The sequence below is a fragment of the Pseudorasbora parva genome, chromosome 22 (assembly GCF_024679245.1).
Source record: "Pseudorasbora parva isolate DD20220531a chromosome 22, ASM2467924v1, whole genome shotgun sequence".
Classification (NCBI taxonomy): domain Eukaryota; kingdom Metazoa; phylum Chordata; class Actinopteri; order Cypriniformes; family Gobionidae; genus Pseudorasbora; species Pseudorasbora parva.
Window position 1 is genome coordinate 10,125,742 of NC_090193.1, and position 12,763 is coordinate 10,138,504.

Sequence of the window (12,763 nt, forward strand, 5' to 3'; positions counted from 1 at the left end):
ATTAGCCCATAGTTTTTGACTATTGGTATTGGAATGGTTAGTTTTTTTTTTTTCTTGTAAACTGACAGTCCAACCATAGGCCGTTTTGTCAGCTAGATAGCACCTACCATACAATACCGTGCGTGCTTTCAAATGCATCGCATAAGCACTGTCACTGGGACCTTGCTTTAATGACCAGTTTATAGTATCTTTTTATGCGAACACAAGAATGGGAGAGAGCTGCACCCCCTGGGAGAGACAAATGACATCTCCCTCCATCGAGTCTGGTACAAGTGAATTCAGTAAACAATCCCTTCGGAACATTGCCATATTCTTAAAGGCGACGGTCACACACTGAATGCCAAAGGGCCTAACATAACCCTGCCCTTGTACTGGCCACACGCATGAAAAATGGCACACAAGCCTGACCGGCATTTGCGGGCTTTCCCATATGGTCTAGCGGTCAGGATTCCTGGTTTTCACCCAGGCGGCCCGGGTTCGACTCCCGGTATGGGAAGTTTGGCTTGTCTTTGCTCCCCTTATCGAACAGCCAGAGCTTCTGTCTATTACTGAATCGCATTTAGCCAGCAGTGGAGCTGCAGCAACCTGATAGGTTGAGGTTCTTCTCTTTCCCTGCATACCTTCGATAGCTCAGCTGGTAGAGCGGAGGACTGTAGGTGGAACGTTGGCAATCCTTAGGTCGCTGGTTCGACTCCGGCTCGAAGGAGGTCACTTTTCACACACAAACATTTTCTTGGCCGCGCTGGAGGGCAAAAGGAACGTTCCCTGACCGGGAAAAACCCGGGCCGCGGCGGTGAGAGCGCCGAATCCTAACCACTAGACCACCAGGGAAGGGCTGTTCAGCCTGTCTCCTCAAGCCTGCCTGTGGGCCTCTACCAGATTTTGCTGCAATTTCTCAAGCAAAACCGCTAAGGCTAGCCTTTTCCTCTTGGAGAGGAGAGAGTCTCTGACCCTGGATCACAGTTCTTCCACTGAGAAACTGTCACATGCTCTGTGAGAACATCCTAACAACATCGCAACTTGCAATTCAATCAAAGCAGCTTGCAAAAGACAACAAGGAGAGCCCAGCCGTGCTCTCAGTGCCAAGAGGTGCCTGACTCACTCCGCTTTTTGTTTTCAGCCCTTCTTCTGCAGAGCATCTGGCGAAGGAGCTCGAGGTTGACAGAGCGCATTGCACAGAGTGTCGTCGTCTCTGAGGTATGCCTGGCTTTTTGAGCGGCCAGCCTTGCACTGTTTTAAAGTAATTTGCTACCCAGCTACGTTAGCCACGCCAGGAAGACAGAGATCCCTAACATGTGACGCCTCCGTCTTCAAGCTTTTCATAGCAGACCCCTCTTTGGAGCGCTTCCTTACGTTGGCTCCAGGCCTGTTAATGGCATGAGAAAAAGTTGATGTTGCGACAGGCCCCGCTCCAGGCAAACACCACCAAGATGCGTGTAAACACCAGGGCGCCTCATCGGTGGGCCAGTGGCGCAATGGATAACGCGTCTGACTACGGATCAGAAGATTCTAGGTTCGACTCCTGGCTGGCTCGATCTGCCTCTTTTGCTTCGCTATCAGCCTACAGCAGTTTTATTAGCTTGTTTTATTAGCCCATAGTTTTTGACTATTGGTATTGGAATGGTTAGTTTTTTTTCCTTGTAAACTGACAGTCCAACCATAGGCCGTTTTGTCAGCTAGATAGCACCTACCATACAATACCGTGCGTGCTTTCAAATGCATCGCATAAGCACTGTCACGGGGACCTTGCTTTAATGACCAGTTTATAGTATCTTTTTATGCAAACACAAGAATGGGAGAGAGCTGCACCCCCTGGGAGAGACAAATGACATCTCCCTCCATCGAGTCTGGTACAAGTGAATTCAGTAAACAATCCCTTCGGAACATTGCCATATTCTTAAAGGCGACGGTCACACACTGAATGCCAAAGGGCCTAACATAACCCTGCCCTTGTACTGGCCACACGCATGAAAAATGGCACACAAGCCTGACCGGCGTTTGCGGGCTTTCCCATATGGTCTAGCGGTCAGGATTCCTGGTTTTCACCCAGGCGGCCCGGGTTCGACTCCCGGTATGGGAAGTTTGGCTTGTCTTTGCTCCCCTTATCGAACAGCCAGAGCTTCTGTCTATTACTGAATCGCTTTTAGCCAGCAGTGGAGCTGCAGCAACCTGATAGGTTGAGGTTCTTCTCTTTCCCTGCATACCTTCGATAGCTCAGCTGGTAGAGCGGAGGACTGTAGGTGGACCGTTGGCAATCCTTAGGTCGCTGGTTCGACTCCGGCTCGAAGGAGGTCACTTTTCACACTCAAACATTTTCTTGGCCGCGCTGGAGGGCAAAAGGAACGTTCCCTGACCGGGAATCAAACCTGGGCCGCGGCGGTGAGAGCGCCGAATCCTAACCACTAGACCACCAGGGAAGGGCTGTTCAGCCTGTCTCCTCAAGCCTGCCTGTGGGCCTCTACCAGATTTTGCTGCAATTTCTCAAGCAAAACCGCTAAGGCTAGCCTTTTCCTCTTGGAGAGGAGAGAGTCTCTGACCCCGGATCACAGTTCTTCCACTGAGAAACTGTCACATGCTCTGTGAGAACATCCTAACAACATCGCAACTTGCAATTCAATCAAAGCAGCTTGCAAAAGACAACAAGGAGAGCCCAGCCGTGCTCTCAGTGCCAAGAGGTGCCTGACTCACTCCGCTTTTTGTTTTCAGCCCTTCTTCTGCAGAGCATCTGGCGAAGGAGCTCGAGGTTGACAGAGCGCATAGCACAGAGTGTCGTCGTCTCTGAGGTATGCCTGGCTTTTTGAGCGGCCAGCCTTGCACTGTTTTAAAGTAATTTGCTACCCAGCTACGTTAGCCACGCCAGGAAGACAGAGATCCCTAACATGTGACGCCTCCGTCTTCAAGCTTTTCATAGCAGACCCCTCTTTGGAGTGCTTCCTTACGTTGGCTCCAGGCCTGTTAATGGCATGAGAAAAAGTTGATGTTGCGACAGGCCCCGCTCCAGGCAAACACCACCAAGATGCGTGTAAACACCAGGGCGCCTCACCGGTGGGCCAGTGGCGCAATGGATAACACGTCTGACTACGGATCAGAAGATTCTAGGTTCGACTCCTGGCTGGCTCGATCTGCCTCTTTTGCATCACTATCAGCCTACAGCAGTTTTATTAGCTTGTTTTATTAGCCCATAGTTTTTGACTATTGGTATTGGAATGGTTAGTTTTTTTTTTTTTCTTGTAAACTGACAGTCCAACCATAGGCCGTTTTGTCAGCTAGATAGCACCTACCATACAATACCGTGCGTGCTTTCAAATGCATCGCATAAGCACTGTCACGGGGACCTTGCTTTAATGACCAGTTTATAGTATCTTTTTATGCGAACACAAGAATGGGAGAGAGCTGCACCCCCTGGGAGAGACAAATGACATCTCCCTCCATCGAGTCTGGTACAAGTGAATTCAGTAAACAATCCCTTCGAAACATTGTCATATTCTTAAAGGCGACGGTCACACACTGAATGCCAAAGGGCCTAACATAACCCTGCCCTTGTACTGGCCACACGCATGAAAAATGGCACACAAGCCTGACCGGCGTTTGCGGGTTTTCCCATATGGTCTAGCGGTCAGGATTCCTGGTTTTCACCCAGGCGGCCCGGGTTCGACTCCCGGTATGGGAAGTTTGGCTTGTCTTTGCTCCCCTTATCGAACAGCCAGAGCTTCCGTCTATTACTGAATCGCTTTTAGCCAGCAGTGGAGCTGCAGCAACCTGATAGGTTGAGGTTCTTCTCTTTCTCTGCATAGCTTCGATAGCTCAGCTGGTAGAGCGGACGACTGTAGGTGGAACGTTGGCAATCCTTAGGTCGCTGGTTCGACTCCGGCTCGAAGGAGGTCACTTTTCACACTCAAACATTTTCTTGGCCGTGCTGGAGGGCAAAAGGAACGTTCCCTGACCGGGAATCGAACCCGGGCCGCGGCGGTGAGAGCGCCGAATCCTAACCACTAGACCACCAGGGAAGGGCTGTTCAGCCTGTCTCCTCAAGCCTGCCTGTGGGCCTCTATCAGATTTTGCTGCAATTTCTCAAGCAAAACCGCTAAGGCTAGCCTTTTCCTCTTGGAGAGGAGAGAGTCTCTGACCCTGGATCACAGTTCTTCCACTGAGAAACTGTCACATGCTCCGTGAGAACATCCTAACAACACCGCAACTTTCAATTCAATCAAAGCAGCTTGCAAAAGACAACAAGGAGAGCCCAGCTGTGCTCTCAGTGCCAAGAGGTGCCTGACTCACTCCGCTTTTTGTTTTCAGCCCTTCTTCTGCAGAGCATCTGGCGAAGGAGCTCCAGGTTGACAGAGCGCATAGCACAGAGTGTCGTCGTCTCTGAGGTATGCCTGGCTTTTTGAGCGGCCAGCCTTGCACTGTTTTAAAGTAATTTGCTACCCAGCTACGTTAGCCACGCCAGGAAGACAGAGATCCCTAACATGTGACGCCTCCGTCTTCAAGCTTTTCATAGCAGACCCCTCATCGGAGCGCTTCCTTACGTTGGCTCCAGACCTGTTAATGGCATGAGAAAAAGTTGATGTTGCGACAGGCCCCGCTCCAGGCGAACACCACCAAGATGCGTGTAAACACCAGGGCGCCTGACCGGTGTGCCAGTGGCGCAATGGATAAAGCGTCTGATTACGGATCAGAAGATTCTAGGTTCGACTCCTGGCTGGCTCGATCTGCCTCTTTTGCTTCGCTGTCAGCCTACAGCAGTTTTATTAGCTTGTTTTATTAGCCCATAGTTTTTGACTATTGGTATTGGAATGGTTAGTTTTTTTTCTTGTAAAGTGACAGTCCAACCATAGGCCGTTTTGTCAGCTAGATAGCGCCTACCATACAATACCGTGCGTGTTTTCAAATGCATCGCATAAGCACTGTCACGGGGACCTTGCTTTAATGACCAGTTTATAGTATCTTTTTATGCGAACACAAGAATGGGAGAGAGCTGCACCCCCTGGGAGAGACAAATGACAGCTCCTTCCATCGAGTCTGGTACAAGTGAATTCAGTAAACAATCCCTTCGGAACATTGTCATATTCTTAAAGGCGACGGTCACACACTGAATGCCAAAGGGCCTAACATAACCCTGCCCTTGTACTGGCCACACGCATGAAAAATGGCACACAAGCCTGACCGGCATTTGCGGGCTTTCCCATATGGTCTAGCGGTCAGGACTCCTGGTTTTCACCCAGGCGACCCGGGTTTGACTCCCGGTATGGGAAGTTTGGCTTGTCTTTGCTCCCCTTATCGAACAGCCAGAGCTTCTGTCTATTACTGAATCGCTTTTAGCCAGCAGTGGAGCTGCAGCAACCTGATAGGTTGAGGTTCTTCTCTTTCCCTGCATACCTTTGATAGCTCAGCTGGTAGAGCGGAGGACTGTAGGTGGAACGTTGGCAAACCTTAGGTCGCTGGTTCGACTCCGGCTCGAAGGAGGTCACTTTTCACACTCAAACATTTTCTTGGCCGCGCTGGAGGGCAAAAGGAACGTTCCCTGACCAGGAATCGAACCCGGGCCGCGGCGGTGAGAGCGCCGAATCCTAACCACTAGACCACCAGGGAAGGACTGTTCAGCCTGTCTCCTCAAGCCTGCCTGTGGGCCTCTACCAGATTTTGCTGCAATTTCTCAAGCAAAACCGCTAAGGCTAGCCTTTTCCTCTTGGAGAGGAGAGAGTGTCTGACCCTGGATCACAGTTCTTCCACTGAGAAACTGTCACATGCTCCGTGAGAACATCCTAACAACACCGCAACTTTCAATTCAATCAAAGCAGCTTGCAAAAGACAACAAGGAGAGCCCAGCCGTGCTCTCAGTGCCAAGAGGTGCCTGACTCACTCCGCTTTTTGTTTTCAGCCCTTCTTCTGCAGAGCATCTGGCGAAGGAGCTCCAGGTTGACAGAGCGCATAGCACAGAGTGTCGTCGTCTCTGAGGTATGCCTGGCTTTTTGAGCGGCCAGCCTTGCACTGTTTTAAAGTAATTTGCTACCCAGCTACGTTAGCCACGCCAGGAAGACAGAGATCCCTAACATGTGACGCCTCCGTCTTCAAGCTTTTCATAGCAGACCCCTCATCGGAGCGCTTCCTTACGTTGGCACCAGGCCTGTTAATGGCATGAGAAAAAGTTGATGTTGCGACAGGCCCCGCTCCAGGCGAACACCACCAAGATGCGTGTAAACACCAGGGCGCCTGACCGGTGGGCCAGTGGCGCAATGGATAACGCGTCTGACTACGGATCAGAAGATTCTAGGTTCGACTCCTGGCTGGCTCGATCTGCCTCTTTTGCTTCGCTATCAGCCTACAGCAGTTTTATTAGTTTGTTTTATTAGCCCATAGTTTTTGACTATTGGTATTGGAATGGTTAGTTTTTTTTTTTCTTGTAAACTGACAGTCCGACCATAGGCCGTTTTGTCAGCTAGATAGCACCTACCATACAATACCGTGCGTGCTTTCAAATGCATCGCATAAGCACTGTCACGGGGACCTTGCTTTAATGACCAGTTTATAGTATCTTTTTATGCAAACACAAGAATGGGAGAGAGCTGCACCCCCTGGGAGAGACAAATGACATCTCCCTCCATCGAGTCTGGTACAAGTGAATTCAGTAAACAATCCCTTCGGAACATTGCCATATTCTTAAAGGCGACGGTCACACACTGAATGCCAAAGGGCCTAACATAACCCTGCCCTTGTACTGGCCACACGCATGAAAAATGGCACACAAGCCTGACCGGCGTTTGCGGGCTTTCCCATATGGTCTAGCGGTCAGGATTCCTGGTTTTCACCCAGGCGGCCCGGGTTCGACTCCCGGTATGGGAAGTTTGGCTTGTCTTTGCTCCCCTTATCGAACAGCCAGAGCTTCTGTCTATTACTGAATCGCTTTTAGCCAGCAGTGGAGCTGCAGCAACCTGATAGGTTGAGGTTCTTCTCTTTCCCTGCATACCTTCGATAGCTCAGCTGGTAGAGCGGAGGACTGTAGGTGGAACGTTGGCAATCCTTAGGTCGCTGGTTCGACTCCGGCTCGAAGGAGGTCACTTTTCACACTCAAACATTTTCTTGGCCGCGCTGGAGGGCAAAAGGAACGTTCCCTGACCGGGAATCGAACCCGGGCCGCGGCAGTGAGAGCGCCAAATCCTAACCACTAGACCACCAGGAAAGGGCTGTTCAGCCTGTCTCCTCAAGCCTGCGTGTGGGCCTCTACCAGATTTTGCTGCAATTTCTCAAGCAAAACCGCTAAGGCTAGCCTTTTCCTCTTGGAGAGGAGAGAGTCTCTGACCCTGGATCACAGTTCTTCCACTGAGAAACTGTCACATGCTCCGTGAGAACATCCTAACAACACCGCAACTTGCAATTCAATCAAAGCAGCTTGCAAAAGACAACAAGGAGAGCCCAGCCGTGCTCTCAGTGCCAAGAGGTGCCTGACTCACTCCGCTTTTTGTTTTCAGCCCTTCTTCTGCAGAGCATCTGACGAAGGAGCTCGAGGTTGACAGAGCGCATAGCACAGAGTGTCGTCGTCTCTGAGGTATGCCTGGTTTTTTGAGCGGCCAGCCTTGCACTGTTTTAAAGTAATTTGCTACCCAGCTACGTTAGCCACGCCAGGAAGACAGAGATCCCTAACATGTGACGCCTCCGTCTTCAAGCTTTTCATAGCAGACCCCTCATCGGAGCGCTTCCTTACGTTGGCTCCAGGCCTGTTAATGGCATGAGAAAAAGTAGATGTTGCGACAGGCCCCGCTCCAGGCGAACACCACCAAGATGCGTGTAAACACCAGGGCGCCTGACCGGTGGGCCAGTGGCGCAATGGATAACGCGTCTGACTACCGATCAGAAGATTCTAGGTTCGACTCCTGGCTGGCTCGATCTGCCTCTTTTGCTTCGCTATCAGCCTACAGCAGTTTTATTAGCTTGTTTTATTAGCCCATAGTTTTTGACTATTGGTATTGGAATGGTTAGTTTTTTTTTCTTGTAAACTGAGAGTCCAACCATAGGCCGTTTTGTCAGCTAGATAGCGCCTACCATACAATACCGTGCGTGCTTTCAAATGCATCGCATAAGCACTGTCACGGGGACCTTGCTTTAATGACCAGTTTATAGTATCTTTTTATGCCAACACAAGAATGGGAGAGAGCTGCACTCCCTGGGAGAGACAAATGACATCTCCCTCCATCGAGTCTGGTACAAGTGAATTCAGTAAACAATCCCTTCGGAACATTGCCATATTCTTAAAGGCGACGGTCACACACTGAATGCCAAAGGGCCTAACATAACCCTGCCCTTGTACTGGCCACACGCATGAAAAATGGCACACAAGCCTGACCGGTGCTTGCGGGCTTTCCCATATGGTCTAGCGGTCAGGATTCCTGGTTTTCACCCAGGCGGCCCGGGTTCGACTCCCGGTATGGGAAGTTTGGCTTGTCTTTGCTCCCCTTATCGAACAGCCAGAGCTTCTGTCTATTACTGAATTGCTTTTAGCCAGCAGTGGAGCTGCAGAAACCTGATAGGTTGAGGTTCTTCTCTTTACCTGCATACCTTCGATAGCTCAGCTGGTAGAGCGGAGGACTGTAGGTGGACCGTTGGCAATCCTTAGGTCGCTGGTTCGACTCCGGCTCGAAGGAGGTCACTTTTCACACTCAAACATTTTCTTGGCCGCGCTGGAGGGCAAAAGGAACGTTCCCTGACCGGGAATCGAACCCGGGCCGCGGCGGTGAGAGCACCGAATCCTAACCACTAGACCACCAGGGAAGGGCTGTTCAGCCTGTCTCCTCAAGCCTGCCTGTGGGCCTCTACCAGATTTTGCTGCAATTTCTCAAGCAAAACCGCTAAGGCTAGCCTTTTCCTCTTGGAGAGGAGAGAGTCTCTGACCCTGGATCACAGTTCTTCCACTGAGAAACTGTCACATGCTCCGTGAGAACATCCTAACAACACCGCAACTTGCAATTCAATCAAAGCAGCTTGCAAAAGACAACAAGGAGAGCCCAGCCGTGCTCTCAGTGCCAAGAGGTGCCTGACTCACTCCGCTTTTTGTTTTCAGCCCTTCTTCTGCAGAGCATCTGGCGAAGGAGCTCGAGGTTGACAGAGCGCATAGCACAGAGTGTCGTCGTCTCTGAGGTATGCCTGGTTTTTTGAGCGGCCAGCCTTGCACTGTTTTAAAGTAATTTGCTACCCAGCTACGTTAGCCACGCCAGGAAGACAGAGATCCCTAACATGTGACGCCTCCGTCTTCAAGCTTTTCATAGCAGACCCCTCATCAGAGCGCTTCCTTACGTTGGCTCCAGGCCTGTTAATGGCATGAGAAAAAGTTGATGTTGCGACAGGCCCCGCTCCAGGCGAACACCACCAAGATGCGTGTAAACACCAGGCCGCCTGACCGGTGGGCCAGTGGCGCAATGGATAACGCGTCTGACTACGGATCAGAAGATTCTAGGTTCGACTCCTGGCTAGCTCGATCTGCCTCTTTTGCTTCGCTATCAGCCTACAGCAGTTTTATTAGTTTGTTTTATTAGCCCATAGTTTTTGACTATTGGTATTGGAATGGTTAGTTTTTTTTTTCTTGTAAACTGACAGTCCAACCATAGGCTGTTTTGTCAGCTAGATAGCACCTACCATACAATACCGTGCGTGCTTTCAAATGCATCGCATAAGCACTGTCACGGGGACCTTGCTTTAATGACCAGTTTATAGTATCTTTTTATGCGAACACAAGAATGGGAGAGAGCTGCACCCCCTGGGAGAGACAAATGACATCTCCCTCCATCGAGTCTGGTACAAGTGAATTCAGTAAACAATCCCTTCGGAACATTGCCATATTCTTAAAGGCGACGGTCACACACTGAATGCCAAAGGGCCTAACATAACCCTGCCCTTGTACTGGCCACACGCATGAAAAATGGCACACAAGCCTGACCGGCGTTTGCGGGCTTTCCCATATGGTCTAGCGGTCAGGATTCCTGGTTTTCACCCAGGCGGCCCGGGTTCGACTCCCGGTATGGGAAGTTTGGCTTGTCTTTGCTCCCCTTATCGAACAGCCAGAGCTTCTGTCTATTACTGAATCGCTTTTAGCCAGCAGTGGAGCTGCAGCAACCTGATAGGTTGAGGTTCTTCTCTTTCCCTGCATACCTTCGATAGCTCAGCTGGTAGAGCGGAGGACTGTAGGTGGAACGTTGGCAATCCTTAGGTCGCTGGTTCGACTCCGGCTCGAAGGAGGTCACTTTTCACACTCAAACATTTTCTTGGCCGCGCTGGAGGGCAAAAGGAACTTTCCCTGACCGGGAATCGAACCCGGGCCGCGGCGGTGAGAGCGCCGAATCCTAACCACTAGACCACCAGGGAAGGGCTGTTCAGCCTGTCTCCTCAAGCCTGCCTGTGGGCCTCTACCAGATTTTGCTGCAATTTCTCAAGCAAAACCGCTAAGGCTAGCCTTTTCCTCTTGGAGAGGAGAGAGTCTCTGACCCTGGATCACAGTTCTTCCACTGAGAAACTGTCACATGCTCCGTGAGAACATCCTAACAACACCGCAACTTGCAATTCAATCAAAGCAGCTTGCAAAAGACAACAAGGAGAGCCCAGCCGTGCTCTCAGTGCCAAGAGGTGCCTGACTCACTCCGCTTTTTGTTTTCAGCCCTTCTTCTGCAGAGCATCTGGCGAAGGAGCTCGAGGTTGACAGAGCGCATAGCACAGAGTGTCGTCGTCTCTGAGGTATGCCTGGTTTTTTGAGCGGCCAGCCTTGCACTGTTTTAAAGTAATTTGCTACCCAGCTACGTTAGCCACGCCAGGAAGACAGAGATCCCTAACATGTGACGCCTCCGTCTTCAAGCTTTTCATAGCAGACCCCTCATCGGAGCGCTTCCTTACGTTGGCTCCAGGCCTGTTAATGGCATGAGAAAAAGTTGATATTGCGACAGGCCCCGCTCCAGGCGAACACCACCAAGATGCGTGTAAACACCAGGCCGCCTGACCGGTGGGCCAGTGGCGCAATGGATAACGCGTCTGACTACGGATCAGAAGATTCTAGGTTCGACTCCTGGCTGGCTCGATCTGCCTCTTTTGCTTCGCTATCAGCCTACAGCAGTTTTATTAGTTTGTTTTATTAGCCCATAGTTTTTGACTATTGGTATTGGAATGGTTAGTTTTTTTTTTCTTGTAAACTGACAGTCCAACCATAGGCTGTTTTGTCAGCTAGATAGCACCTACCATACAATACCGTGCGTGCTTTCAAATGCATCGCATAAGCACTGTCACGGGGACCTTGCTTTAATGACCAGTTTATAGTATCTTTTTATGCGAACACAAGAATGGGAGAGAGCTGCACCCCCTGGGAGAGACAAATGACATCTCCCTCCATCGAGTCTGGTACAAGTGAATTCAGTAAACAATCCCTTCGGAACATTGCCATATTCTTAAAGGCGACGGTCACACACTGAATGCCAAAGGGCCTAACATAACCCTGCCCTTGTACTGGCCACACGCATGAAAAATGGCACACAAGCCTGACCGGCGTTTGCGGGCTTTCCCATATGGTCTAGCGGTCAGGATTCCTGGTTTTCACCCAGGCGGCCCGGGTTCGACTCCCGGTATGGGAAGTTTGGCTTGTCTTTGCTCCCCTTATCGAACAGCCAGAGCTTCTGTCTATTACTGAATCGCTTTTAGCCAGCAGTGGAGCTGCAGCAACCTGATAGGTTGAGGTTCTTCTCTTTCCCTGCATACCTTCGATAGCTCAGCTGGTAGAGCGGAGGACTGTAGGTGGAACGTTAGCAATCCTTAGGTCGCTGGTTCGACTCCGGCTCGAAGGAGGTCACTTTTCACACTCAAACATTTTCTTGGCCGCGCTGGAGGGCAAAAGGAACGTTCCCTGACCGGGAATCGAACCCGGGCCGCGGCGGTGAGAGCGCCGAATCCTAACCACTAGACCACCAGGGAAGGGCTGTTCAGCCTGTCTCCTCAAGCCTGCCTGTGGGCCTCTACCAGATTTTGCTGCAATTTCTCAAGCAAAACCGCTAAGGCTAGCCTTTTCCTCTTGGAGAGGAGAGAGTCTCTGACCCTGGATCACAGTTCTTCCACTGAGAAACTGTCACATGCTCTGTGAGAACATCCTAACAACATCGCAACTTGCAATTCAATCAAAGCAGCTTGCAAAAGACAACAAGAAGAGCCCAGCCGTGCTCTCAGTGCCAAGAGGTGCCTGACTCACTCCGCTTTTTGTTTTCAGCCCTTCTTCTGCAGAGCATCTGGCGAAGGAGCTCGAGGTTGACAGAGCGCATAGCACAGAGTGTCGTCGTCTCTGAGGTATGCCTGGCTTTTTGAGCGGCCAGCCTTGCACTGTTTTAAAGTAATTTGCTACCCAGCTACGTTAGCCACGCCAGGAAGACAGAGATCCCTAACATGTGACGCCTCCGTCTTCAAGCTTTTCATAGCAGACCCCTCATCGGAGCGCTTCCTTACGTTGGCTCCAGGCCTGTTAATGGCATGAGAAAAAGTTGATATTGCGACAGGCCCCGCTCCAGGCGAACACCACCAAGATGCGTGTAAACACCAGGGCGCCTGACCGGTGGGCCAGTGGCGCAATGGATAACGCGTCTGACTACGGATCAGAAGATTCTAGGTTCGACTCCTGGCTGGCTCGATCTGCCTCTTTTGCTTCGCTATCAGCCTACAGCAGTTTTATTAGCTTGTTTTATTAGCCCATACGTTTTGACTATTGGTATTGGAATGGTTAGTTTTTTTTTCTTGTAAACTGACAGTC

At 50.7% G+C, this 12,763-nt stretch overlaps 20 non-coding genes across 20 annotated transcripts; 15 read left to right on the top strand and 5 right to left on the bottom strand.

The window, feature by feature from the left end:
• Positions 1 to 424: 424 nt before the first annotated feature.
• Positions 425 to 496, top strand: trnae-uuc (transfer RNA glutamic acid (anticodon UUC)). The gene has a single exon. It is a non-coding gene; the product is annotated as a tRNA-Glu (tRNA).
• A 965-nt stretch (positions 497 to 1,461) lies between these two features.
• Positions 1,462 to 1,534, top strand: trnar-acg (transfer RNA arginine (anticodon ACG)). Its single transcript has one exon. It is a non-coding gene; the product is annotated as a tRNA-Arg (tRNA).
• Positions 1,535 to 2,008: 474 nt separating this feature from the next.
• Positions 2,009 to 2,080, top strand: trnae-uuc (transfer RNA glutamic acid (anticodon UUC)). The gene has a single exon. It is a non-coding gene; the product is annotated as a tRNA-Glu (tRNA).
• Positions 2,081 to 3,047: 967 nt separating this feature from the next.
• On the top strand, positions 3,048 to 3,120 carry trnar-acg (transfer RNA arginine (anticodon ACG)). Its single transcript has one exon. It is a non-coding gene; the product is annotated as a tRNA-Arg (tRNA).
• Positions 3,121 to 3,598: 478 nt separating this feature from the next.
• Positions 3,599 to 3,670, top strand: trnae-uuc (transfer RNA glutamic acid (anticodon UUC)). Its single transcript has one exon. It is a non-coding gene; the product is annotated as a tRNA-Glu (tRNA).
• Positions 3,671 to 3,935: 265 nt separating this feature from the next.
• Positions 3,936 to 4,007, bottom strand: trnae-cuc (transfer RNA glutamic acid (anticodon CUC)). The gene has a single exon. It is a non-coding gene; the product is annotated as a tRNA-Glu (tRNA).
• Positions 4,008 to 5,183: 1,176 nt separating this feature from the next.
• Positions 5,184 to 5,255, top strand: trnae-uuc (transfer RNA glutamic acid (anticodon UUC)). Its single transcript has one exon. It is a non-coding gene; the product is annotated as a tRNA-Glu (tRNA).
• A 265-nt stretch (positions 5,256 to 5,520) lies between these two features.
• trnae-cuc (transfer RNA glutamic acid (anticodon CUC)) lies at positions 5,521 to 5,592 on the bottom strand. Its single transcript has one exon. It is a non-coding gene; the product is annotated as a tRNA-Glu (tRNA).
• A 630-nt stretch (positions 5,593 to 6,222) lies between these two features.
• trnar-acg (transfer RNA arginine (anticodon ACG)) lies at positions 6,223 to 6,295 on the top strand. The gene has a single exon. It is a non-coding gene; the product is annotated as a tRNA-Arg (tRNA).
• A 476-nt stretch (positions 6,296 to 6,771) lies between these two features.
• On the top strand, positions 6,772 to 6,843 carry trnae-uuc (transfer RNA glutamic acid (anticodon UUC)). The gene has a single exon. It is a non-coding gene; the product is annotated as a tRNA-Glu (tRNA).
• Positions 6,844 to 7,810: 967 nt separating this feature from the next.
• On the top strand, positions 7,811 to 7,883 carry trnag-acc (transfer RNA glycine (anticodon ACC)). The gene has a single exon. It is a non-coding gene; the product is annotated as a tRNA-Gly (tRNA).
• Positions 7,884 to 8,357: 474 nt separating this feature from the next.
• trnae-uuc (transfer RNA glutamic acid (anticodon UUC)) lies at positions 8,358 to 8,429 on the top strand. The gene has a single exon. It is a non-coding gene; the product is annotated as a tRNA-Glu (tRNA).
• A 265-nt stretch (positions 8,430 to 8,694) lies between these two features.
• trnae-cuc (transfer RNA glutamic acid (anticodon CUC)) lies at positions 8,695 to 8,766 on the bottom strand. Its single transcript has one exon. It is a non-coding gene; the product is annotated as a tRNA-Glu (tRNA).
• Positions 8,767 to 9,396: 630 nt separating this feature from the next.
• Positions 9,397 to 9,469, top strand: trnar-acg (transfer RNA arginine (anticodon ACG)). The gene has a single exon. It is a non-coding gene; the product is annotated as a tRNA-Arg (tRNA).
• A 475-nt stretch (positions 9,470 to 9,944) lies between these two features.
• trnae-uuc (transfer RNA glutamic acid (anticodon UUC)) lies at positions 9,945 to 10,016 on the top strand. Its single transcript has one exon. It is a non-coding gene; the product is annotated as a tRNA-Glu (tRNA).
• A 265-nt stretch (positions 10,017 to 10,281) lies between these two features.
• Positions 10,282 to 10,353, bottom strand: trnae-cuc (transfer RNA glutamic acid (anticodon CUC)). Its single transcript has one exon. It is a non-coding gene; the product is annotated as a tRNA-Glu (tRNA).
• Positions 10,354 to 10,983: 630 nt separating this feature from the next.
• On the top strand, positions 10,984 to 11,056 carry trnar-acg (transfer RNA arginine (anticodon ACG)). The gene has a single exon. It is a non-coding gene; the product is annotated as a tRNA-Arg (tRNA).
• A 475-nt stretch (positions 11,057 to 11,531) lies between these two features.
• On the top strand, positions 11,532 to 11,603 carry trnae-uuc (transfer RNA glutamic acid (anticodon UUC)). The gene has a single exon. It is a non-coding gene; the product is annotated as a tRNA-Glu (tRNA).
• Positions 11,604 to 11,868: 265 nt separating this feature from the next.
• Positions 11,869 to 11,940, bottom strand: trnae-cuc (transfer RNA glutamic acid (anticodon CUC)). The gene has a single exon. It is a non-coding gene; the product is annotated as a tRNA-Glu (tRNA).
• A 630-nt stretch (positions 11,941 to 12,570) lies between these two features.
• On the top strand, positions 12,571 to 12,643 carry trnar-acg (transfer RNA arginine (anticodon ACG)). The gene has a single exon. It is a non-coding gene; the product is annotated as a tRNA-Arg (tRNA).
• Positions 12,644 to 12,763: the final 120 nt, after the last annotated feature.